Source organism: Microchirus variegatus (genome assembly GCF_963457635.1).
Source record: "Microchirus variegatus genome assembly, chromosome: 3".
NCBI lineage: Eukaryota > Metazoa > Chordata > Actinopteri > Pleuronectiformes > Soleidae > Microchirus > Microchirus variegatus.
This window is the reverse complement of record NC_139804.1, coordinates 20,622,216-20,649,331: the sequence shown is the minus strand read 5'-3', so window position 1 is coordinate 20,649,331 and position 27,116 is coordinate 20,622,216. Positions and strand designations below refer to the sequence as shown.

At 40.4% G+C, this 27,116-nt stretch overlaps 1 protein-coding gene across 2 annotated transcripts in view; it reads right to left on the bottom strand.

The window, feature by feature from the left end:
* Window positions 1–4,004, bottom strand: part of tpst1 (tyrosylprotein sulfotransferase 1) — a 34,878-nt gene extending 30,874 nt beyond the window's left edge. For both annotated transcript variants that reach the window (XM_083886479.1, XM_083886480.1), the window contains exon 1: window positions 3,843–4,004. The gene's annotated coding sequence lies outside the window, so the exon portion shown is untranslated. The remainder of the gene's footprint in view (window positions 1–3,842) is intronic.
* Between the last annotated feature and the right edge of the window lie 23,112 nt (window positions 4,005–27,116).

The window sequence follows — 27,116 nt, the reverse complement described above, 5'->3', positions numbered from 1 at the left end:
TACACTGGGACTTACTGCTGTGACTCAGGCAGAGGAAAGAGCAGCTACAGCCATGATGCTACTGCTTGCTGAGCACTACTTTTCACATTCATGTTACGGTGCTGAAAACAGACGTAAAATAGAAACATTTCTTAAACCCTACTGACTGGTGGGAAAAGAACTATGTTTCCTGTAGTTAATCAGGTTAATATCTGTGTATCACACTTAGATGACACTCACATCTGAGTCAGAATTTCACTGCAGTCGGACTTGACGACAGGCACGAGCGTCTATTTCAAGCAACAGCCTCATTGTTTATTTGGTTCATAAAACTCATGTGCCACTAATGTACAATGTTTCAAATTAGCCATCCCAGGTTTGTTTCATGCCATAGTACAACTTTGTACCTTAATAAGCAATAATGGGTCACTGCAGAGTCAAGTCTGACCTCGGGTCGTCACTGTAAAGGAATTTAAAGGGATGTAAAGGTGATTTAGAGTGGCGTAATAGCCAGTTTGCGACATGCAGCCTGCCCTGAGTAGCAAATACACTATTTTCAGTGGCAAAGAAAAAAAGAGGTAATGGAAGTAGACCTACCCATTATATGATACAAAGTGTTTCAGAGACGAGTTAGGGATCCTCGCTTTAAGAAAATGTCTTACAATTCCACCTTTTCTGGGCTATCAAAGCTTATGCTGTCGATTGTACAAGGAGCCCTCTAAACTACAATCCTGACCATGAAATGGGGGGGAGGGGGGGCTTTGTTGTTTTTTAATTATTATTCAGAAAAGCAAAACAACTCAAAATTTCCAATTAAATCAGAAGACAGCCAGTGTAAATAAGACCTACCCAATAAAAACATCATGCTATCTCAGCAAAACAAACACACTGCTGTGTTTGTTTAACTCAGCTTTCGTGCAATCAGCTGCAGTGGTTGGGAAACACTAAATAAAATGTGTGTGACACAGTTTCATATCTACGTCCTGATTTGGGATTGCAACTTCACAGAGAGTGCGTAGGTTGCTATACTGTGAGGTTGTTGTATATTAATGAGGCTTTGCAAGCATCCTTTTCTCCATAGTAACCTTCAGCATACATTTCTATTAAGTAATTGAGTTGCCTGGAACCCACCCAAGGTCTAAATTATGAGAAGGCAGGTAATTCATTAAGATCAACAGTTATCTGCTTGCAGCTGTCAATCAAGATGTTTCAGCTTGTGTTTGGTGCATGATATATCCATTTTTTTTAGTAATTTGTGTGAAGCAACAGCATTACTGAATGTTCATACAATGCAATGTATTGTTCTAAAAGCTTTTGTGAATAACACCATAACAACAGTATTGTGGGTAGTTCTAGAATTTAGACCCATCCCCTATGACAAGCTAAGAAAAAAAATTAACTTGTGATCTTAATATGAAATATAATGGGATACTGACATAGCAGTCATCATCATGATTGTATACAATACAAAACATGATCAACCAGAGTTTCATGTCTGGGTTCAGTTAAAATGTTTTTGAGGGAAAAGGAGAAATGCAGAAAAACAATTCTGGATGCAGCATCCCGTTCCACTTTACTACTACACAATAGAGCCACTCTTTTCCTCCACACAAAGAAGACACATGAAGTCACCAAGGAAACGTGCCCAGTGTGCGTGGGTGGTCACAAAACCTGCCGAGTAAGAACTCGGCTGTTCCTGGACACTGCTCATGAACAGCCATTTTTCTTGTTTACCATCAATAGGATTTTACTGCAGATGTCACATTAATGACGACCTATCAAGGTAGGTAAAATGAAGTAAAAAAACCTATGTACAAGCTGTAAACCTTGTTCTATTTGTGGAGGTTTGATGAATTGAAGTATAGGCCCCCGCGTCAGGAAGTCCTTGAGTAGCATTCTCTTTTTGGAGGGATCCCATGAATATGGGCCTTGATCTCCAGTTAAAACCTTGGCTGGCCACAGCAATGAGACAGCTGTTTGAGTCAGTGTAATAGCTGTGATGCAGCGCTGCATGTTCTTTTCAGACAAGGAAATGAGAGTGTAAGTGAGCTGGAGTCCAACTGATCCAGCACTGCAGCTGTGGAAGCCAACCCACTGAGAAATACTGTGAATTCAACTGCATGAGAGTACGTTTCCCCTTCAGACCACCTGCACAGAGCAGATGTGCTCCTGCCACCACCACAATACAAGTCTGGGCCTCTCGTTGCCCACTGGAAACTTTTTTTTCTCCCCACTTTAAGACAACTGATACAAAGCGTTTTCTTTAACACACAAGCCAAGTATTTACAATATTTACTTAAGAGACTAACAAGAAACAAGCAATTATCATGTCACTCAACAATGTGGGATGTTGCAGTTATAACAAGTCACACTATTATGTGAACATTAGTAGTAATATATATAAACACAATATATATGAGTAATATACACTAAATTTAGACCACATCTGCAGGCCACAACACAAAAGTGCAAGGACTTCTGAAAAGATCTAACCATGGAAATGGAACAATTAATTGATTATTAATCAACTAATAGATGAATTGCCAACTATGTTCATATACAATTAATCAATTCTGTGATTGTGCATGTTCTGATTTCTTTGTTCTATAATATTAAAATAAATACATTTGTGTTGTCAACAAAACTGGATGTTTGCGGACGTCGCTGGTTCGGGAAGCAGCAATTGACATTTTACATAATTAATGTAACTAATCGACTAATTAAGAAAATAATAATAACCAACAGGTTAATGGATGAAATAATACTTGGTTGCAGGTGTAGTAGGAATGGGAAATAATTGAAAATGATTATTACAATATAATATATATATATATTTAAAGGCAATACAGCAGTGATTTGTATGCAATTATGTTCAGGTATTATGCAAACACACTTTGAAAATCACACTGAATGTTTTACCTTGGAAGTTTCTGTGTTTGTCATTTTCTGTCCATAGTCGTTTTACCTGACATATATCAAAACTAGTTTATCATGCTGATGACTTGGCTCTAGGGTTACACGAACTTGTGTATGCATGTGGAAATGTAACATCATGTCACCATAACATCCTCTTTGGCATCAGCTCAACCACTGTGATGACCTAAGTCTGCAGGAGTAAGACTGCATTCACAGGCCAGAACAGTCACATTAGACCTTCATATTAGAGGAACCCTCAGACCAATGTAGTTATACTGTAGTTAAATCAGAGTGTCATTGTAAGGTAACTTAATGTGATGGTTCTGTGTCCAATTCTGGGTCTAACTGCATCACTCGACCTGCACATTTTATCTAAAAGGTTAGAAGCTAATACATCAATATAATCGTCATTATTAGTAGTATTATTACCATTAAAGCTCTAAATCAAAATGTACCATGACCAGAGTCATTTGGAAGGAAAAGGTCGATTGAGGACACGTTCTAAGTTGGATTTCTGTAAAATGTCGCGTCTCCATTGGAAGAGTTACATCTTTAAGATGATGAAAATGTCTCGATATTATCTTCATGGTGGATAAACGGAGCACATTTGTGTCGGACAGACACCGAGGGCGGCACGTAACGGTGCTATCTGTCAACACACATTATGATACGGAGTAGATTCGTGTGAAACGGGCTCCAACTGGTGTGCTTTTCTATGAGCCTCGGTCATTTCGCAGCCTTCGCTGACAACATGCCTAACACCAGCAATTACATAAGACTCATTAAAAAGGAGGAGTAGCTGTGTTCAAGCTAAGAAAACGACGAATTTGGGCTTTTCCAACAGTGTCGTGCCACAATGTGCGTTCACAGTCGCTGCTCCGGGGCTAAAGGGAAGGAGAGGAGAGGAACATTGCAACAGAACCACGGCGTGGAAAAAAAAAACCTACCCACTGCTGCTGATGCGGCGCAGGAGACTCGGGTTTCTCGGTGAAAAAACTTCCAGTGAAACGAGTGCGAGCGTCCGGGCAGTCCCGCCGTCCTCCACGGTTACTTTCCGGGCATTTTCTCTGCACATTCACGGCGTCAGTTTCACGGAGGGCAGGCTTGTTGAGCTCCTTTCACGTACGGTCTGTGGCGATAACGATATGAAGCAGACGGCTACAACTTACTGCTCTCCGGTGATGAAAGCCGTGCTGTGATTAGTCCAGATTCAGAGGGCGCTGTGTGTCTGAGATGCTGATTGGTCCGTACGGCTTTGGGTGGAACAACAGCGGATTTAAAAGCACAGTACACCCAGGTTCGGTATGCAAAATTCAATTAAATCATCACCTCTGGAGATATTGATTTTAATTAAAACGTTATGCAAATAAATCATTTCGACTCGGTGCTTAATTAAAGCTATAGCTTACCATCAGAGTTCAGAGAAACCATAAATTAAACAAATCCTTTTGTACACATCAGGAAATAACACCACTTTTTGTTCCAATTTTCCACGAAGTAAAAAAAAAAAAATTTCCTGCCTATATAAAAACAAAATACGTATTTCTCTCTTCTTTTTTTTTTTTTACTTAGATGTATGTGTGAGCCAGTTGTATTCAATCTGTCTTTTATTTATTATTCTTTCCAGCATGTTCTTCCACTGTGGTTTATTGAAAGTGCTTTACAAATAAAGTTGGATTGGATTAGCCGTAGTGTATTATTGTATTTAATTCCAAACCAGGAAACACACTCACCTAAAAAAAAAAAAAGAATTAATATTCTTAATTGTACCTTTGCCTTTCCTGCTTTGTCAAGCCAGACTGTCTTCCATGAGACGTTGCTGACATTGAATTAAGCATAGATTTCGGTCATAATATTGCTACTATGATCAAAGTAATGAAATGTCACCATTACATCCTCTTTTCCATGTCGACCACTCTGATATGCTTACAGGCCAGAACACTGTCACACTGTTACCTCTTCATGTTAAAATAGGTCAAACTGTTGATAAAGCTTTATAATTGTTGTTATTATCATTACCGCAATATTTAAAGTACCAAAGTCATCATCATTTTTTTCTTTTCATAAGAATAAATCTTGTCATCTTATTCAACAACAAACAAATCAACCTTTGCTTGAAGAAATCTTCCGTTGATGACTGTATATCCGACAAACTCCCCACTGAACATTTCATGGCTTGAGACTGTAGACCTGAATTTAAACTAATCCTGCTTAATCTCAATTCATTTGACACCGTCAATCACACCATTTTACAACAGAGACTGAAACTTATTATTGGGATTAGTAGAAGTGATGCAGTAATGCAGTGTTCCCAGCCTCCTCCTCTCTTTTCCTGCAGGTGCCTTATAACACTGACATACACTCATATACCTTAGGAAACTATTATTGCACTACTATTGCACTCACTGACACACCCCATACTTTAAGATGTTATATTTCAGTGTCTTCTCGAAAAAAAGAAAAAAACACACATTCACAGCTTCTACCGCTTTATCCTCCATGTAAGGGTTGAGGGGGGTGCTGGTGCCAATCCCCGCTGATCCCCACATATGGCAAAAGGCAGGCTACACCCTGGACAGGTTGCAAGTCCATCACAGGGCCACCTAGATACAAACAATCAATCACTTTCACATATTCACATATTCAAATTAGAGTGTCCAATTTCCATCCCCAAATCTGCATTTCTTATGGGACTTTTACAGGAAACCAGAGAACCTGGAGACCCCTCATAAATTCGAATGTAAGACAAAACTGAAGTTAGTGTACGCACATTAGCGCAACATGATCTGATCATGAAGCCACTTTGTGTGGCACTGTCCAAGTTTCCATCTCTACTGTAAGTCATCTTGGTGTTATTTATAACCTAGAGGGTGATACAAAATAAATAAATAAATAAAAACACATTGAACCATATCATTTTTACCTTTAGACTGGACAATTCTAACCATTTACTATTCGGTGCAGCAATGTCAATGCGAACAACTTAGTCTCCAGGATCATTATGTTGCATTCACAGCTATCTGCAAACCCAATCATCTGAGCTCATGTTTCTGAACCAACATTTCATTACTTATTTACATGTCTTCAGATGTACTCATTGTATTAACATTTGGTATCACGACATTGATCAACACCAGAATTTTAACAGTGTCAAAAATCTAAATACACACAATCTTTGGTGTGGTCAGTTTGGCAAAACATTACATTTAAACCGTATTGAATATGCAAACCCAACCTTTCCTACATAGGAGACCAGACTGCTATGAAAAACCCCCAGTTACTTCCCTCTGTCTTTTGAAATGAAACAACAGCATCCATTTCTAAGCTTGCATCAGCACAGATAATAACACACATCATAAAATGGCAGTTCAGCAGAGACATCAGACAATATCAGGTGATTTTATGTGCTGGAATCTGTCTGGAGTAATAGCCTACTGAATATATGTCTGCTGTACCTCAATAGACTTTACAGCAGCTCTCTGTGTAGGGAATTAGTCTGACCATTACATGAGTTGACCTCTCTTCAATATCAGATTGGTCACATTGAGGAGACAAAGGCACCCCGGCAAGCAAACACAGCTATCTTTGCCTGAAGGTCAAAGACAGAGTGAAGCAGTTGGACTAAAAGCACGCAAGGCTTCAGGGGGTAATGGGGGGCAGGCCGATCAAGCCTCTCACCACATTAGAGATTACTTTACTGTGTCGCAAATATTTCTCATGGCACTGACTGGGAGCTTTGAAGGCAGCAGCACAGAAAATAGCTGGTGATCAATGATGCCATTATTGTGGATGCTCTGGTTCAAGTCACAGTGAAGAGTCAACAGAAACCGGCACTCAGCATCTCGAGCAGGGTTAAATAGTGCATGTGAACTGATATGAGGGAGTGCAGGGAACACTACATACTCAAGTGCACAATTTGGGGTTTGTGAAGGAGTAGAAACTTATTCAAGTACATGGTAGAGAATGCAACTTTTCTTTGAAATAAAGTTGCAGTTATTCAGTACATCTAAGTCTCACTGTTTCTGTCCCCTATGATGAGCACAGTTTGGTTTTTTGTTACTGTTTCTTGATCCTCATGTCTCCTTATTTCTTTTCTACATACTCCCTGGTAGGCATATTATTTTAATTTGGGGGTTATTTGCTTCATTTGTGTACAAACAATAAGTAGTAGACATGAAATATGATGAAAGACAAGCAGTAAAGATCCATCAATCCAGTCAAACCAATCATTAGCTGCCCAAGGCAATCTATGTACCATTCAGCTATCAGAACACCCTGACAACCCTCATTTAAAACCCATACGACAATAATATTCTAATAATAATACTAAAAAAAAAAACACTGAAAAGGAATTGGTCAAGCAGGAACCTCCATCGTATCACATGTCTTGAAATCTGATATTTAGATTAATATTTAATGATATATTGATCTATGCAAACCAGATGTATGGCTAGTCATTGGACAGTTGACATCTTAATACCGCTAAATAAGTGCTCATTGCCACTGAGTGTTAATTGCAACAACACTGCTTAGTTTGATATGACAGTAAAGGTTCGGCCAATACTCCCTCAAGACTCATTTATCGCAGAGCAGTAACTGCGCGCACTGAGGAGCTAAGTGCTCATTGTCTTCTCAAGGTGTGGGGAAGAACAGCAGGACTGCCATATCTTTGGAATTATTTAAATTGCCCTTGAACTTTGCATAAATTAGATCATTTGGAAGTCGACATCAGTCCCTGTCCATTCCTCCTACAGTCGCCCACAGCAATATTTGCCAGGGCAGCAAGATCAGCCAACTGATGACATTGCTGAGGTAATGCCTCTAGCCACAGTCAAGGTCGAGCAGGCCTTCTCCTTGATGAATCGTGTAAAGAGCTACTGGAGAAACCAAATGAGCACAGACACCTCGAACCAACTGAGGCTGATCTCACTGGAGGGTCCACTTGAAGATCAAGTGAGCCTTCAGGCAGCAGTGGAACCGCTAGTTCACACCAGGACAGAAAACCAGACATAAGCAAAAATCATCATGCCATATGGAAAAAAGAAAATCTGCTGCTGACATGACAGAACGTCCAGGATGTTGAATGTTTGTAACATTCTAACATCCCTGACTCTAACCTTGACATTAATCTTCAAGAGGTAGACAGAAAATACAGTATTGCCTTTCACATTCCAGTCTAGTGTTGTGAAAGGTGTGGAGCTGGTAATATGAGCGAGTAGGTTGCTGTATTCATAAAAGAAAATCACATCAAAGAAGGTTCATGTTATTACCTTTGCCTCACCCGGACTGTTATATTGAGAAACACAGAGAGAGAGAGCCATGTGGAAGTAATACTGTAGGCTTAAATGAGCCCAAGTAAACATTTGTGCCACATTTTAAAGGATTCCCTGAAGAAGCTGATGAGATATCACATTCACAGGAATAAATACCACAAATGCATGGTAACTGGACAAGCTAGCAATAGGCAGGTCTTTATTTTACTATTGGGAGGAATACAGACATAATAACTTTGTTGCACTTTTAAAATGTGTTGGACAATTACAAAAAAGATATTGGTGACGTCATCCATTACCAGTTGTTTCTGGTTGAAAGAAGCAGGTTAATGGCCAAAAAATATCCAAAACCATGAGAACATCTATAGATACACACACTCCAAGTTTCAAGTGTTGCTGTATTAGCAGTTAAAATCACGCACACAGACGTACAGAGACTCAAGTTTCCTCAGTTTATGGTTCAATTTGTCTTCTAGCTTAATGCAATAATGGATTGCATCACTGATGTTATCTGACGTACTGACAGTGAGTACTATGTTAGAGATGAGTGAATCCAGCACTGGGAGCTGTATTGATGATCTGTTAGCAGGAACAATCTAGCTTTGGGTTCTGTTCAAACAGGCTGCTCGGAAATGCTTACGGGTCTATTCTCGCAGGGTAGAGTGGCACAAACATGTAACCATGGTAACTGTACAAATAGGTGGTGACAGCTGTTGCCTCAAATTGCTACAACAGTGATAAAAACAAAAAAAGACATTGTTATCAAGTATACTGATTGCTGTTTATGGCTCCAACAAAAAACAAGTGTTTCGTTTATTACTCACTTAAACTTAACTTGACAGAGAAAGATAGTAAATGCTGAACGGTCTGTTTTCCAGTTTTGACGATCACTGGAAAATATTTAAATGTTTTTCCATTCTCACCCATTCATACGCTGCATCTACATGCAGCACTATTTCTATCACACATCATTCACGCCCATTCACACGCTGCTGGCACAGACATCGGGATCACATCAGCATTTAGACAAAGGGAGCTGGGGATCGAGCTGCCAAGTTTCCAGTTAAAAGACAACCCACTCTACCTACTGAAACACAGCTGCCAAAGGAGCCTCATTCATCAGTCCACAGTCAAACTGTCAGTAAATCGAAATAATTCATGTCTCTGTATCGTGTACAATCTTGGAACACATCGGTTACATCTAGAGACATATTAGCCTTTAGGGGCAAAGGCGGTGGCGTGCACAGACATTTGGAAGGACAGGGGCGAAAATTACAAGGGCACATACTACAACTAGAGAAGCACTCGGAGAGCGCAGACCTGGACAGGTGGATCAATGCGGCATCTGCAGTTATGCAGGCTCTGCATCAGTCTGTCCTGGTGAAGCACTCCAGATTTATCGGTCGAACTAAAGTACGCTCCTACCCTCACCTATGGTCACGAGCTGTGGTAGTGACTGAAAGAACGAGATCGTGGATACAATCGGCTGAAATGGGTTTCCTCTGCAGGGTGTGTGGGCTCTCCCTTAGAGATAGAGTGAGAAGCTCGGAACCGCTTCTCCTCTGCATCGAGAGGAGCAAGTTGAGGTGGCTCGGGCATCTTGTTAGGATGCCTCCTGGACGCCTCCCTGGTGAGGTGTTCTGGGCATGTCCCACTGGGAGGAGGCCTTGGGGAAGACCCAGGACTCGCTGGATGAATTGGAGTGTCTGCTCAAGCTACTACTACCCCTGTGACCAAACCCCCAAACCAGAAACGGTAGACGAAGGATGGATGGATGAATGGATCGATGGCCACCTATAGGGAACATACTTGCACTACATCACTTTTTCCATTATAAAGACACTCCTTTAGAAACTATCAATCTTTTAAATGTATATGTGACAGTACAGGGAGCTTCCTCGTGGGCTTTCAGTTGTCGCCACAGTTCAAACGCAGCACTGATTCTGGTCTTGGATCACTATTCATTAGCCTTTCTTTGACTGTAGCTTTCCCCCAAAAATGTCTGCGACCAACACACAACACAGGTGGTTGATGCATCCGGTCTAATTAATTTTTTCAGGACCATGTCCATTCCACAGATGACTGATATTTTTCATTTTTATGATGTACTAATGGCTACAATAAGGGATTTTAAGCAATACAGTAAAAAATGCTCTAGAAAATTATCTCCTACCCTACCTTTAACTTAACTAAACGAACTGAAGTCAGAGTCCAGAACTTGACTCAGTAGAGATGCTGAAGAATTGGCTCAGAGAGAGTGCTGTTAGTAGTACTGCTGAAGGAGCATCATCCAGTATTGAATTACATGTTTTCCACCAACGCAATGTAAAAAAATATGATCCCTTTTTTGCACAATTGTCTTTAACTTGACTTGATGAATATCAGATCATATAACCTGACCAGTACATGCATAAAATCAGGTCATTCCAAAGGGCCGGCACAACCTTGACACCAACTGTAGATAGTGCAGTTCTTTTGGCAGGATGAGGTTTGGAAAAACATACTTTTTTACAGTCAAACAGAGAATCATAGAACACAGATAGAGCTCATGTTTCTTCCACTGATGTGATTGATTTAAACCAAAGTTATCTTTGGCTGGGCAGTGGTGACTGCAGGAAGCAGGACATTACCATGATTGATGGAGAATTTCTTTTTTTTATTCATTTTCTTAGAATAAGTTATGTAGCGCATTGGTGCCAGCAAATTGTTTCAAAACTATTTATATTTCGAGGAATAACCTCGAAAAATAAGAGTGTGAAGAGAAAACGAGAAGAAACAAGAAGTGGTTTAACTCACAGAGAGCATTGTTTAGGCAGGTGCTTTTTCTGTTTCAGCTCATTGTCTCATTCATCTGTTCAGGCTGTTTTTAGGGAGTTGAATTAGTTAAATAAATAAAAGACGGTTTCTCAACCGAAGGTTTATACGAGAGGGAATTTTGTGGAAAAGTCTAATTGGCATCTGGCCTCCCCCCACGCTCTTGAGTCTCGTGTGCTGCCTTATTCAATTAGGTGTTTGAGACCTTTAACGAAGGTTCTGATGAGTACTGTGAAAGTGCTCAGTCATAGCCATTTAGGATCATCACTTTACTGACAATTATTTGTCACATTTATTATTCAGCTCATTGTTTTTGGTTCCTGTTGTGCCTGCACTGTTAAAATGCTCTCTTACTGCCTAAGGTTTTTTAGTCTTTTTTTAATGACATGCTTTCTTCTTCTGCTTAGATTTGCTTAAGACGGATCTGACACAAAACATAAACATCACTCAACATAAATCATTTTGTATTGGGTGAATGTATGTCATTATTATATGTTTATTATTGATAAACCATTCTTTTAAAGTGCTACTACCATCCATCCATTTTCTACCACTAAACCCAGGAGGTTCACAGGGGTGTTGTGCTAAGCTCAGCTGACACAGGGCGGTAGGCGGGTTACACCCTGGACCATTCGTGCTACTTCCATATCTTCAGCAAAAATAAATGTGATGTGATTTGACATTTATGAAAATCAAATGCAATCCTTGTGGCAATTTTGTTTTTGCTGTTGTTGTTGTTCTCTAATGCCAGACTAAACTCTTGAATGCAGAGGAGACAGTGGAGACCAAAAAACTGAGCCAAATTGAGAGGGAATGTTGGATTTACACGCAGATGTACATGAACCTCCAAATTAGTCTGTGTCTACTCAGTGTGTTAAAAGTCAACATTGCAATTTCACAATTTTAAAGGTCCCATATTATGCAAAATCAGCTTTTTAATCATTTTAATACTTATATTTGGAACTCTGGAGGCCCAATCAGTCGGTGTGACTGAAGTGTGAAAAAAGATGACTCGCTCATGTTTTTGTGGTCCTCCTCAGTCTAAGTACAGGAGATAAAACATGCGATGTTGACTTCTGTGCTCATTAGGACGTCACAATGCGCTAAATTCCTGGAATTGTTGTCTCTCGGAGCTCCGCTTTGTCCGTAAAACACACAAGAGCGATGGCAAGGGCAACATCATCCGAAAACCGGAAGTCCGTGAAAAGGTCTATTCTTGGCTCCACAGTGCAGCACAGAGTTCTACACAAACTTCCAGCCTCTGAGGATTTATCTGTCCAGTGGATACATGTTATATGAACTGCTGTGGTGCTTCATCCTTATGGTATTTTGACCAAAGCATGTCACAGGCATGTCCATTAGGACACCAGGGAACGAGTTTAAATAGAAATAGGATATAATATGGGACCTTTAACATTATAGGCTCATAATACGGTATATCATGTTATTTTTGCAGCTCATGTGACATCCAGTGGCTCAGCATGTAATGTGAACCACAGATCTGCTGCGTCTTGAGCATAATTTTGTTACTACCAACAGGGAGCTTTTCTATGGAGCTGCTACTGTGAGCTCTACATAGAGTTTGTATTTGGAAATGGGCCTAAATAAGTAGACCATTATAAATCACGTATGCCAGGTCCAGCAAATAATTCACACTGAAAGCCTTGGTTGAAAAAAATATATGGATTCAGTCAACAGAAACATTAGAGTGCTGTGTTTGTGACATATTTGACAGACACAGACAGTGAGATTGTGATGGAAGATCATCATTTTTAATGCCTGTTTTGCTGTGAACATGCAGTAGAAGCAGAAGGTCAGACATTAGCTGTCAGAGAAAAACACAAAAACAGCATTGGCAAAGAAAACAAAACAATATTTGATGTAAGAGCATCATAATTACTCATCACAAGTCAACGTTGTTGGAAAAGCATCTTTTAGTGGAGGAGTTCCGCTCATGATCAGTGATGTTTTTATGAAAACCTTTCATAATCTGTATATTAATTATTGAACCTTTCACAATTTAGGATGACTGCTGCCAGAGTTATTTATCAGCAGATGAACCTTATTTCAATCCGCGTTTGTACACAAACAAGCTGATCATCGATTCGCCGTCATCTGAGAGTAATGCTGGAAGCCGGCGTTCGTATTTACGTTTGCCTGTCATTTATGACGTGACTGCACGAACACTCAAGTGTTAAAATTTTAAAATGTTACAGTAATGGCTAATGGCTGATGGGAGTGATGAAATACATTGCTGAACCATATCAATGCAGCACTCCATTAAAACATCACTCTTTGGTTTTCATCTCTTGGCCAGAGAGAGAGAGAGAGAGAGAGAGAGAGAGAGAGAGAGAGAGCTGAATTAATGGCCATAATGGCCCGGGTGGAGACTGCTGCTTCACAATTTATGAGCAGGACAACAAACTGTTACGACATTTTACATTATGCAAAGTGACTGGCATCAACTTTCTGACATTCATTTTGCTACAGAGAAGCTAACAAGCGGAGGAGCTGGACCTAATGCATTTATAGCTTAATTGGCCTTGACACTTTATTGTATTTCCTTCCCACTTTGGTAATGCTCTGGGGAGGTCTGGCCCAGGCTGGTGCCTCATTGGTGAAACTTGAGCTCAATCAGGACAATAGACTCCTCCAATAAGGACCCACTGATTGTGCCGTGTCAGAGATTCTGCCTCCAAGATGACTTTGTGAGTGGCGGCTGAGCTGTAGAAAGTCGAATATGTCGTCCAGACATGCTCATTAAGTCTGTCAGGGCCATGACGGATCACCTCTTTGGTTGATGCTGCAACAACTGATAGCTGAGAGATTAGAGGGGAGGATGGTGATTTTTTGCTGCTTGGCCATTTTTCTTCAGTCTTTATAGATTTACTGGACTGTTGTCAGTATTGGCAAGTAATGGCCCATGGAGAGCTTAATGGATTTACAGCTCTAGCTTTGATTTATTATTCTAGAGAGGCATGTGCTGACTTTACACTAGACAATATCCACCGTGACTAATTGCTTTTTTTTTTTCAGTTGTCCTTTTCTGTTATAGTGTTTTAGTTGTGAGGACTGAGTAACATGACAACCATTAGTAAATCAGACAGCAACAGCAACAGGTCTTATTTCTCATCTCACTCACTCATCTTCTTCTTTATTCTCCACATGACGTCGCATTGGTTGCTGGTGCCAATCACATAGGGTGAAAGTCGTTGTACTCCCTGGACAGGTCACCAGTCCATCTCAGGGCCACCATCCACTCTCACACTCATACCTACACTCAATTTAGAATGTCCAATTTGCCTAATCCCCAAATCTGCATGTTTTTGGACTGTGGGAGGAAACCAGAGAACCCAGAGAAAACACACGCACACACGAAGAGAACATGCAAACTCGTATTTCTGTGATTTATAATAGTAATGATAATAATAATCATGTGTTACAGGTTGGGATGGAACCATTTTCTGTGAGAATGTAGTCCAGGTTGTAGGTACAGTACACGACCCTATAGGAACAGCAGCAGGCTATTCTGTATGCGCAGGGGTGTCAAACTCATTTTCTCTGGGGGCCATGTGCATTATAGATGTAACCTGGTCCGCGATGGTGATGCCGTCACCGTCACGCACGGCTTAAAGCAGCATAGACCTATTTTAACACAGATTTTTCAGACCAATTAACCACTCGCGGGCCACATTAAATGACTTGCGTGGGCCACATCTGGCCCCCAGGCCTTGACTTTGACACATGTGCTGTACGGTAATCCCTGATGTGTGGTGGCCACACCTGATATTGCATGTCACAGCTGTACGCCGTCTTAAAGGTCCCATAATTATACCCTATTTCTCCAAGTTAACCTATTTCCCTGGTGTCCTAATGAACATGTCTGTGACATGCTTTGGTCAAAATGAAGCACCACAGCAGTTCAATCACCCTGCCAAAACAGACCTGTTCAGAACGCTCAGTTTAGTAGTATTTCTTTAAAAAAACGAAACAAGGGACAGGAAATCATCATCAACCACAGAGGCTATTGGGAGCTAACAGCAGGTAGCATTTGGAAAAGTGATCATTTGCAGGCCCTAGCAGGCACATTGCCATCATATATAACATGTATCCACAGGACAGATAAATCCTCTGAGGCTGGAAGTTTGTGTAGGACTCTTTGCTGCACTGTGGAGCCAAGAATATAATTTTTTCAAGGATTTTGTGGACTTCCGTTTTTTTTTCGGAAACCTTTGCCCTCCAGTGTCCCAGTGAGCGCGGAAGTCAACATTGCATATGGGACCTTTAAAAACTCGTCTAATATTCAGTTGAATTAGACTACTGTCCTTGTCCAAGTATGCAATTTATTTATTGAAGTGTCTGCTACACTAGGTGACTTCTAATTATTTAATTATTTAACCTTACAAAGCTTTGGTCTCTTCATCATTCCGTGATGCACCATTTAGATTTTGGCATATTTTTTCACTGTTGTTTCCATCAGTGTTTCTTCTACTATTTGCAGGCTACCCAGGCTAGCTAGGACCCATTTGAACATATACAGCACATGCATATGTCATTTAATGCCTCAATCATATTAATCGAGTGTGTGAGTTGATGTAGTAACATTTTACCACATTAAGACAACAGCTGTTTAAACAACCCCCTGTCACAAGAAATACATTTGTACAAAACTAAACCTCACTCTCAGTTAAGTTTATTAAGGAACATATTTGGTGGTGCATGGTGGTGATGTGTAGCACAAGGCAGCAGACCATAGTTCCAGAGTGCCAAATATCAAAATGTTTGTCTTCTGAGGAGATTTCAGTGGGATTTTACAGAGAGGATGTTGATTTCATGAGGGAAAACCATGATAACATTGATATTCATCATTTCATTATTTCTAACGAAAGCACCACAAGAGGTTTAAAATACTTTCTGTGCTCATCTGTATGAATGTCAAATAGGAGCATGCATCATTTTGGATCAAAAAGCTTTTGGGCATGGGAATGTTTTTTTTCTTATTTTTTGCTGCATGAGTGAATGTGTCTTGAAGTGTTTTGAGTGGTTTTTAAGACTAGATAAGTGCTGTATAAATGCAGTCCATGCACCGTGAACACTCTAATATGACTTTAAACCATTAGGTTGGACCCATTAGGTCATTGAAAATTTGAAAAGTCTGACTCAGGAGGATTTCCTGTGGAGAAAACCGGAAAATGCATCCATGTCTTTTATTGAGAAAAGACTGCGGACGACATCTTAGAACACAAATATTTGTGGTCGTGTCTGCAGATCGATTCCCACGGGCAGATACAGTATGTCCTTGAAAATGCTGACTCTTTTGCTCTTCTTCTTTTCCTGCTTTCTATAGCCTCTTTGAAATGAGCTGACATAAGAACCAAAATACGAGCAGCAGCAGCTGGTGACAAGTGAGTCAGATCTCATGCTCTCCAAATACGTGCAACTCTGTTGCTCTGCCTTGCAGCAAAAACATACGCAGGCTGGTACATTCACAGGTTCTAGCATGCTGAGCCATCACAATAAAAAAAAAAAAAAGGCTTTAAAGTGTTTTATTTACAGCACCTTTCAATACAGAGTAAAAGCGGATATTAACAATATACTACTACTAAAAGAAAGCATTACAAAATTCAATAAAAGAGCAACAATTATGACAGTAAAGCCAACAACACTGAGTTTAAATCGTGGAGCTTCAGGAAATACTAATCTAAAAATTTGTATTTTGTACAGTGGCCATCATTTGAGTGTAATGGATGAGAGGAGATGTACAGATGAGGCTGGATACTCTGAAGCAGATGTGATATTTTTATCATGGAGTCAGTTCAGTTGTTGTAGAGAAAAGGTTTTGTGTTTTGAAGCTGTTTTATTTCAGTCTGCTACAGTTTCATATGGATGCACTGAAGAGAAGGAAATTGACCTAATCCAGATGGGATGTAATGAAAGCATGTATTAGAGAGAGAGAGAGACGGAGTCGTTTGATGTTTTTCAAATGGAAAGCTGCTGTTTTGATGATGTGTTTGATGTGAAATTTAGGACGACAGTCAGATTTATTCACTTCAGCGACAGAAGATGTGATGAAATCAGGGAGGGACTGATTTCAATTAGATGTTTTGCAGAGCCGATGATGATGCTTCAGTATATAAGACTGAGTTTGATGTATATTGTGGGCCACACGGGTGGTGTAGTGGTTAGCAGTCTTTGCAGAAAGAAGATCTGGATTCGCCACACAGTCGGAACAAGGGCCTTTCTGCATGGAGTTTCCTTGTTGTCTGCGTGTGTGGGCGTGGGTTTTCTCTGGGTTCTCCGGTTTCCTCCCACAGTGTAAAAACATGCAGATTTGGGGAATTTGAACACTCTAAATTGACCGTAGGTTTGAGAGTTGATGGTTATTCATCTCTGTGTCCCTGTGATGGACTGGTGACCTGTCCAGGAAGAACCCCACCTTTTGCCCCGTGTCAGATGAAATTGCTACTATTGGATAGGAGGGAGGGGAGGGATAGGTGGTGGCATGTAACAAAATGAGTCATCCTCCAAAGCGCAGACCATTTAGAAAGTCAGATTTGTTGCAGATTGTTCTAATGACGACATTCCAGTGTGTGTTTTATGAAGAGGACGATGACACTAAGCGAGAAAGCATGATATTTTCCCAGCCTTCATTTCCTCATTTCAGCCAAAAGCATGACATGTAAATAAGTAAATTAAATGTTTTTTTTATACTATGTTTCCAACACACACAGTATCTTCACCTGTGAGTGGCTCAGATATGTGTATTTACTGTGTCAGGAGATATGACTGAAAGAATGTGATGAGAGAGGTGTGGGGAGACTTTTTCTCTCGCCACCCATCTGAACTTTGACCAAACTCCTGTAGAGGGATTTTAAACCAGACAGAGACAATTGTTAACTGTCATAACTTTTCCGCGTCAGCAAGTAAGTGAAGCGAAAGCACAGAGGGAGAGCTGGCAACACACAATAAGTCAGAGCAGTGAGCCGGGCCAGTACACTCTGAAATCAACCCTCTGCAAAGCACAAAGGACCAAAGTACAGTAAACAAAGGAATTCATAAAGTGCGCAGTGAGTCACTGTTTGTGGACGTGTGGTGTTGGAAGATGACGAACAGCTGGGGGTACAAAAATATCCACTGTTGCCACAGACATTAAAAGGATAGTTCGGATTTTTGAACATTAAGTTGAGAGTAGAACAACAGAGCCCACTCTACTCCTGGGGTCTGGGTCATACAACTTAATGTTGAAAAATCCAAATCCCTTTAATCCCTTTAAACTGTATGAATCTTGCAACTGGAAGACCATGTCCATTTTTATACACAGTCTATGATTCAGACAAACACTGGAATTCCACTACCTCTGCCCACTGATGGACCACTGAGGCAAAGTGGCTTCATGCTGTATCAGTAATATCTTTACAGGATGTCATTTATATATATATTTTGCTTTTTGGCGTATTGCAGACGTCTGCTCAAGGATATTTGTGCTATCGAAAAAAGTCCAGCGGTTTCTGAAAGCTGAGAATTTGCATGTCAAATCCAGTGCGTGGTTATTACAGTAATTCCACTGTTTTTGTCGCAGGAAGCCATTGTTTGGCCTGTTTTTTTGTTTTTTTTTTCAAAATAAAACTTTTAGATTTTCTTCATTTTAAATTTAAACACTACTTTAAAGCGGACCTAGACCGGAAGTTCCAATTAACGCTTTTTTTGTGTGTGCATCTGCGTCATTACCTTGTTTAAGAAGCCATGAAGGTTCAAAACAAACAGTTCAGCCACTGCTGAGAACGCTGTGTTGTATTGTAATCTCGGGCTCAGCGAGATCTCTGAATATGTCAGTTCCGGGTACTGGCCAATCACAAGTTGGGAAGTTGGGTGTACAAGTTAATGTATGAAAGTAGACATCCATAACTAACATATATGTGCAACAGGACCACTCTATGTGAGCTTTAACATGCTGTAAATTGTAAATAACTGCCAGATATTGAAAGAAAAATGGGCAAAAGCACTTACTTATAGGAAAAAAAACAACAACAAAAAGTCCACACGGACATTTTGAGGCATTCTGTGTTTTTTTTGTTTATTTTAAGATTTATGATTGTCTTTCCTGCAAGACCAATCATTAAAAACATCTTCCTCTTGCACGTTGAGGAACTGCAATTTAATGCGCCACTATTCAATAAAATAACATTTTTGCCTCCCAAAAAATTAAGTTCCCACAAATCTTAATTGCATTCTAAGTCATGTGTATAAACTGTATGCAGGCGAGAGGAAACAGGGAAAACCTGCTCTTCTTACTGAGCCACAGCAGCTAGAAAATGACTGGTGAAAGGAGGATTTTTTAATTAACCTGTATTTCATTGCTTTAAGCCAATGATTGTGTATCTCGTACGGGTGCCTTTATTTTCTCAGCTCAGAGGACAAAGCATGTGGCGTGCACCTGAATGTGTCTGGAACACACCAAACATGACATTCACTCCTGACTTTTAGTAACTTGCAGATTTGAGCTGCTGCTGCTGCAGAAATAAAAGAGCAGTCATATTTTTAAATGTATTCCACGCAGCTCAGCCCACACACTTGGCAACATCTGACTCGACTGCACAGAAAACATCGGGAGTAGAATTATAAGCTCATAAAGCTGTCAGATCCGTGTCCTTGTCCTGGTTGCCATGACAACGAGGCAGTTGTAATTGTTGCCTTTTTGTCGTCACCCATAGCAGTTGCTCCTGGTAATTATTACATGGTGCATTTATGGACTCCAGTATTCTGATATTAATCAGATGAATGCAAGAGTGTGAATACAGGACACATGAAAACCAGAAGAAAAAAACACATCAATATTTAAGTAAACATGGAATCCATTTTTAACCATATTACTTTCTTTCTCCTCCTCCAGTCCTGTCCCCCCAATTTCATGGTAATTTTGCACTATTTTACGCAGAGAATAAATTAGAAAAAAAAAACGAATTAATTTCTTCATTTCTTGAGGTGCTGGAGAATAAAAGGCCTTCTCAAATGATCTCTGTGTGTTGTTAATACAACCTGCAAAACACAAATTGACACGTTTCCATTTAAATATTGACACATTTACATGACATATTTAACTTCGATATGGATCTGATATCAGAGCGGCTGATGGAAACACGGCAAATCCTGTCCCGGGAAATCACGGATGTTAAAACTGTTTGTTCAACAACCTGCATCAGAGCGGATCGATGTCCTGATGACCAACAGCGGCGCCATCTGTCCGCACAGTTTATCACGACATGTACATGAGTTGGCAGGTGGAAAAATAAAGGTGTGAACCAGTCAATGCTGCAGGGTTCATTGAACATACATGGTACATTGAACTGGAGCTGGACAAACCATCTGTTACATGAATGGATACAATATTTGACACACACACTCACACACAGACATAAGAGTATCCATATTAAGATTTCAGTATAATGTAATTCAGATCATGTGAGAGAAAGTGCACCCTCTCTCGTCTCTGGAAATCTGGCCTTTGAGAGGAGATGTTACCCAATCAGAAGGCTGTTCAATGGGTGACGGCACCTCCTATTGGCTGGTCTACTGAGCAACAATTAACGTATAGTCAAACCTGTGTCAGTAGGTGAGTTTCCATCAGCTTGTTTTATACACGTTTTTGACTTTGACAAAAACCATACCAGAAAATATACAGAGAAAATCTGAAAAAGTCACGACACATTGCACTTAAGACAACTGAGTTAAATTGAAAAGCTTCATTGGAAACAGCTCAGATCCTCAGTCATTCTGCCTGTGAATCTCAGAGTTATTTATCTAAGGTTTTGTCAGGTCAGGATGTCTGGTGCCTTCCTCTGTTGATGCCTTGAGTCGACCTTGAGGAGGACTGCGTAGTTGAGTTATAGGGCTCTGCCCCAGTTAGGTTAGGTTCAACAAAGATATAATGAGGCCACTCTGTAGACAAATGATGGATGCCAGGGTTATACTCAATACTGAGTTGTTAGGTTTGTACATAGAAGGCTGAATTATAATTTGTTTCTCTTACACATACGTTTACAGGTGTCAAAAGTGATTTTCTGATTAAAAAAAGAAAAGAAAAAAAAACTACTTCACTTGAATCATTTTTAGAATGGGGATAATGACTCATATCCTGAACTCACTTATATCAGTCATTTCCAGAAGTTATGGAGCAATGCATTTTTATAGCACTTCCAATCTGAAGATTTTTGTCACATGAATGTACAGATGGGACAACCTGAACATTAGTCCAGGTTGTGTTCAGGACATCTATGACAACGAGCATACTGGATATCAGACATTTTTACTGAAAAGTTCTAGAGAAATTTCAAGCTAAATAGTCCCACATTGCCTCTGTTTAATCGAAAACATTGTCAAATTTGAGATGCAAGCTATAGAAGTAAAAGCAAATAAAAATTGAGGAGTTAGAATTGAGTGACGGTAGCTCAGTGGTACAGCAAGTCATCTTTTATCTGGACAGTTGTGGGTTCAATTCCCAGGTCCGCTAGTCTATATACCAATGGGCACTTAACTCCATGTTGCTCCTGATGGCTGTGCTGGCAGCATGTGAACAGCGTGTGAATGGGTATGAAAGGTGAGTGATGGAAAACGCAGTGCACATACATAATATGTGCTGTATGAATGTGTATGTGTGGGAGTCAAAGTTGTTAGAAATATAAATAATGCACAGATAATAGGTGAAATGTGTTCTTAAGTACAGAAACCACACTGAATGTCACTCTCTTCACTGCACTGAAGGTTAACCAACCAGCTAACCTTGGTTAATGTGTGTTGTTTACAGGGCATTGAAGTGTTGTTGGTTTTAGATGTCCAGATTGTAAATACGTCCACTTGTGTTTTTGTTGCTTGACCCTAACTTTTAGAGCACGGTCAAACTCCTCCTCATATACATCTCTGAGGTCAGCAGGTCAGATGTCACATGTGGTCCCAAAGACCCATTTTAAAGGAGTCATATTATTACCCCATTTCTCCAAGTTAACCTAGTTCATTGGTGTCCTAATGAACATGTCTGTGACATGCTTTGGTCAAAAATACCATAAGGATGAATCACCACAGCAGTTCAATCACCCTGCCAAAAAAAAAACTTTAAAAAAAGTAAAACAAAACTTAAAGGCCAGGAAATGACATCAGCCACAGAGGCTACTGGGAGCTAACAGCAGTTAGCATTTGTAAAAGTGCAGGCTCTAGCAGGCACATTGCCATTATATATAACATGTATCACATAAATCCTCTGAGGCTGGAAGTTTGTGTAGAACTCTGTGCTGCACTGTGGAGCAAAGAATAGAACTTTGCAGACTTCCGGTTTTCGGATACTGTTGCCCTCGCCAGCACTCTGGCATGTTTTACGGACTCCGCGAGACAACAATTCCAGGAATTCAGCGAATTCAGTGAACGCGGAAGTCAACATTGCGTGTTTCATCTCATGTACTAAGCTTGAGGAGGACCACAAAAACATGAGTGAGTCATCATTTTTCACACTTTGCCGACTGATAGGGCCTCCAGAGTCCCAAATATAAGGATTTAAATTATTAAAAAGTTGATTTTGCATAATATGTTCCCTTTAAGACACGAGATGATCGCTCTTTTGAAGCAGCAGCACCTAGACTGTGGAATGCTCTCCCTTTTTCCCATTCGCTGCCTCTAAACACTGTTGTCGCTTTTAAAAAACAGTTAAAACGTTACTTTGTGGTTAGGCTAGGGTTATTATTGTTTTATCCTTTTACTGTGTTTTCCTGTTTAAACTATCAGTATTTTATGTATATTACTTGTATCACCCTGTGAAGCACTTTGTGATACCTGTGAAATGTGCTATATAAATACAATGTACTTATTCACTTGCCTATGTGTGAAACTAACGCAGGCATCTTAGTATGAGATTTAAATGATGAAACTACAACTTCCCAGCCACAGAAACAGATTCACCTAAATAGAATAGATTCATGAGTAATATTCTTAATTGCTTCTGCTTTTTGTGCTTTCACTCGTCAGCCTGTCTGCCATGAGACGGGTGTGTTTGTGAGGTTACTGGAGGACGTTTTCTTCTCTCGGGGAGTCAAACGAGTGCAGGGATTTTTCAGTGCGATTGCTGAGCCAGAACTGATCTGCTGAGGAGCACGAGCATGAAGCAAAACAGCTGCTCTGTGATTTACAGCTTAGAGCCTCCAAGAAAAAGTCACATACAAGACAAACAAAGCAATAACACGACGCGTTGTCGTGGCATTCTTTCGGGACGGCAACATTAATGATGAAAGATTTCCCAGAAAACATGGAGGTCTGACATCCTACAATAATAAAACATAAGCAGTGGAGCGCAGAGAGCTCTCCAAGAAGAATGGAGAAGGATAAACACAGGAGGAATTACAGTCACAGCTTGGCCCCCTTAGAAGTTACATGTTGTTTCTGGATCTTAATGTCGAGGGTTTTTTTGGGAATGAGAAGTGTGTTCATACAGGTCTGACTGTAGAAGTGACCTGCAGGAGAGTCAGTGTGAGATGGAGGAGAAATCTGAAAGGAGGTCACAGTCCCAGCAGCATTCACTTAAACTACAGAACAGTAATCAAGCTATATTTGTTAGTTTGCTAGACTGTAAGAAAATATGAGTGCAGCCAAGAAGCAACGCCACTCAGGTCAGGAATTAAATTAGAGAAGGAGCAAAATACTCAGCTGCAAAACAGTGGCTATGATTATTATTTATAGTATTAACCTCTTCTTCCCCGAAGCCCCCAGTACCGGGGGCAGCGTCGCACACAGCGACAAAAACGTCATAAAGCCATGTCTAACTTTAATAACCACAGACATGCTGCATACCCACAGAAAGGTCAGAAACTCAGCTAAAAGCTCATAAGAACCATTCTTATGTTCACAAAACAAAGTTAAAACACCAAGTGATCAAACCGCAACAGTGTAAAACATTGAAAAGTGGCACCGGCGGAGAATCAGCGTGATTATGTAAACAAAAAAAACAAAATGTGTCGTCGAGACAGCACAGACTCAGTACAACTGTACCATTTTTAATCACTTTGCGACCAAAATTCACTGATCCAGAAACCGGAAATGCTGTCTGAACTTTGCTGTTGATCAAAATAAGTCATTTCCACTCGAGCAAAACTGCTTCGAATGAAGAACTACACTTCCCCAGCATGCTTTGGGAACTATTCCCGGTCTGATTGGTCATTCCAGAGCAACATTAGATCGTTCTGATTGGAGAAGGGTGTATGACAGTAATAAATAAAGAAAGACATGACCTTGGACCAGTTCATGAGATTTGTATCATTTATAAGCTGTATAGATTTGCAACCTTTTTTTTTTCATCAAACGAAACAAAAGCCTTACATGTGATTCATGCACAACATGTGGTGAACAAATGTTCCTTATGATTACTACATACTCTCAAACTGATATGACCTGGTTACCCTATGAGCCTCACACTCTGTGGCTCAATGGAAGATTACATCAGTTTTGTGTGGTGCTTGTGCTTCTGTAAAAAAAGAACATCACCTCAATTCTTACACAAGTGTTTCACCATTTCTTGTTGTTAAGCAAAGAGAAATGTTCACACTTCACACATACGGTCATGAAAACTTTGCTTCTGATGTCGTCTTCTTCTTTACTATATTTAACGGATGACACAGTCTTGTATAAACTACCTACCGATCTAGGAAGTAACGTGCAATAGTAGCTTGGTGGTGGAGTGAGTTGTCTTTCAACGGGAAGGTTGTGGGTTCAATTCCTGCCTCTGCTGGTCTATATGTGTCCTTGAGCAAGACACTTAACCCCATAAATACATTTACCAACTCTGATTTTATTTGGTAGTAATGAGTAACAAAGATAGTTAGAGGAAATTACAGTACAGTAACAAAGTATTTGTACTTTGTACTTTGAGCTCCAGCTCTGCAGGATACCTCTCATTCATGGCTGTATCTGTGACACTAATCACACCACATTTAGAAACTCCATAATGAGGCCTGAGGCCATTTGCTTTGTCTGTTCTGCTTGTTTGACAGGGGAATCACCGGTGAGATCACAGTACATGTGTATTTCAATAACTCTTCGCTACTTTGTGCAATTTTAATCATTCGAACTGCCCCTGAAAATATATAAATATATCTATTATGGTGCTTAAAGGGTTAATGTCTTGTCAAACCGAGAAAAAGCAGAAATGGTGGAAAACGACGTGCTTTAATGTGTTTGCTTCAGACTAAATCAGGGCTCTATTTGTTTGCCATGCAGTGAAAAAGGGGATTTTAATAGATTACTGGTGTAAGTCTGAGTGTTTTATTTAGCAAAAGATAAAATGTGAAAATGAATTGTGTGTCTGTTTTCAAACTTTTGAATAGAGCTGTAAAGCATCATGTCAGTTCAGACGCACAATAATTCACACAAGCAACAAAACGAATTAAACCCTGATGTCGTCGCATGCAGAACCCACTGAACTCGGCCTTACTCAGAGACACTAACGGACACTTAGAAACTGTTCTAACTGCTTTATCAGTCCTGCTGCAGATATCAGACACAGAACTTGTGTTTATAGTTGATTACATTAAGGTGAGATCTGTGGACAGGAGCTTGATCTAATACCACATACAGATCCTGAAAGTTCCTCAACAGCAGCGTGGGCTTGGACTGAGAGATCAGAGTGGTGCAATGGATTGTGAAAATTCAACTCTACATCTTTGCTGCTGTATTTAACTGCACACAAATCCATAGAGCAAACATTTTCAGCTCACATGTAAGGGTCAGGGTTAGCTGGTCTGCTGCTAAATGTGTTATTCAGGAAATCCCAACGAAAGATTTCACACACAAGTCACCAAATACATTTGAATTAACTGGATTTTGGTGTAAGAGGGTGAGCAGTTTAAAGCAACACAGACTTAAGAGTTCAGTCAAAAAGCTCGTCTTGTGGAGAGATAAAGCAGCAAATGTAATCTTAAAATATTTGCGGATGCACACACTGTTGGCATTTAAAGTATTAGTATTGTCCATGTAGTGACAAATGCCATTGGTTTATACTTTGAAGCTTCCCACCACTGGAATCCCGTGCCTCAAATGTCTGTCCGTCTGTTTCCCTCACTAATTAACACGCTGTTAAATTTTCCTGGCCGTGTAAATATCCATGGCGTCAATCGTCCCTTGGGAAATTTTCAGTGGTCGCACCACTGCTGCTCCCAAGCAAATGCTCCACTTCTCTTCCACACTTTGATTATTGGTAAATCATTAAATCTTTTGTTTTCACACATCACCACATGAACAATGTTAAAGGACCCGTGTTGCACTGTGGGAAATGAACAAAGCCATCTACAATAGATAAAGGATGTGAACTTTTTTTTTGATAGAAAACATTTATTCAGTAACACAATAAACCAAAGTCTCAATTTGGGTAATGGCACTCCACTCCAATGACAGCACTCTGACTCCTTGTGATGCCACTGCTGTCCAACACTTTTGGGTTGTAGACCAGTGAGAAGGCATAAATGAATCTATCCACCATCATCTAAGGGAAAAGAACCACCATTTTAACAAATGTGTCTTTGTCAGAAATTAAACAAAGAATTACATAAATAAATATTTAATAAAAAAACTCAAACCATAAGTGTGCTGCCACATCCATGCAGCTCGGACTCAAACACGAGCACATGAGACGAGTCGTCAATTTCAGTGGGTGGACAATCACCAAGCTTGATTTCCTCTGGTTGGATCAGCTGGTTGAGGCCCAGCAGGTCCTGATACAGTTCCACCTGGATCCTGCTCTCCCCACACCTCACAGCAATGCGGTCAGGCGTCACCGGCTTCCGCACTTCAAACTCAACAGGAGGCCTCATCACTGGATCCACGGGAGCTTTTGGAAACCTCCAGGAGGGAGCGTTGTCCGTCACGTGGAGCTGCTCCACCTGAGGGCCGCCGGATTGTTGATGAGATGAGCTGGAGAGCTTCCTCTCAAGTCGTGCTGTTTCATATCTTTCGGCCTGAGCTTTCCAGTAGGTCGGCACTCTCCTAGGGAGGGAGAAAGCGTCGCTAAAACTCGCACTTGCGAGTAGAAACACAACAATCAAAGTGGGGCCCAACATTATTGCAGACAAACAGACACTTCTCTGTGCAGCTCTGTTTTAATATGAG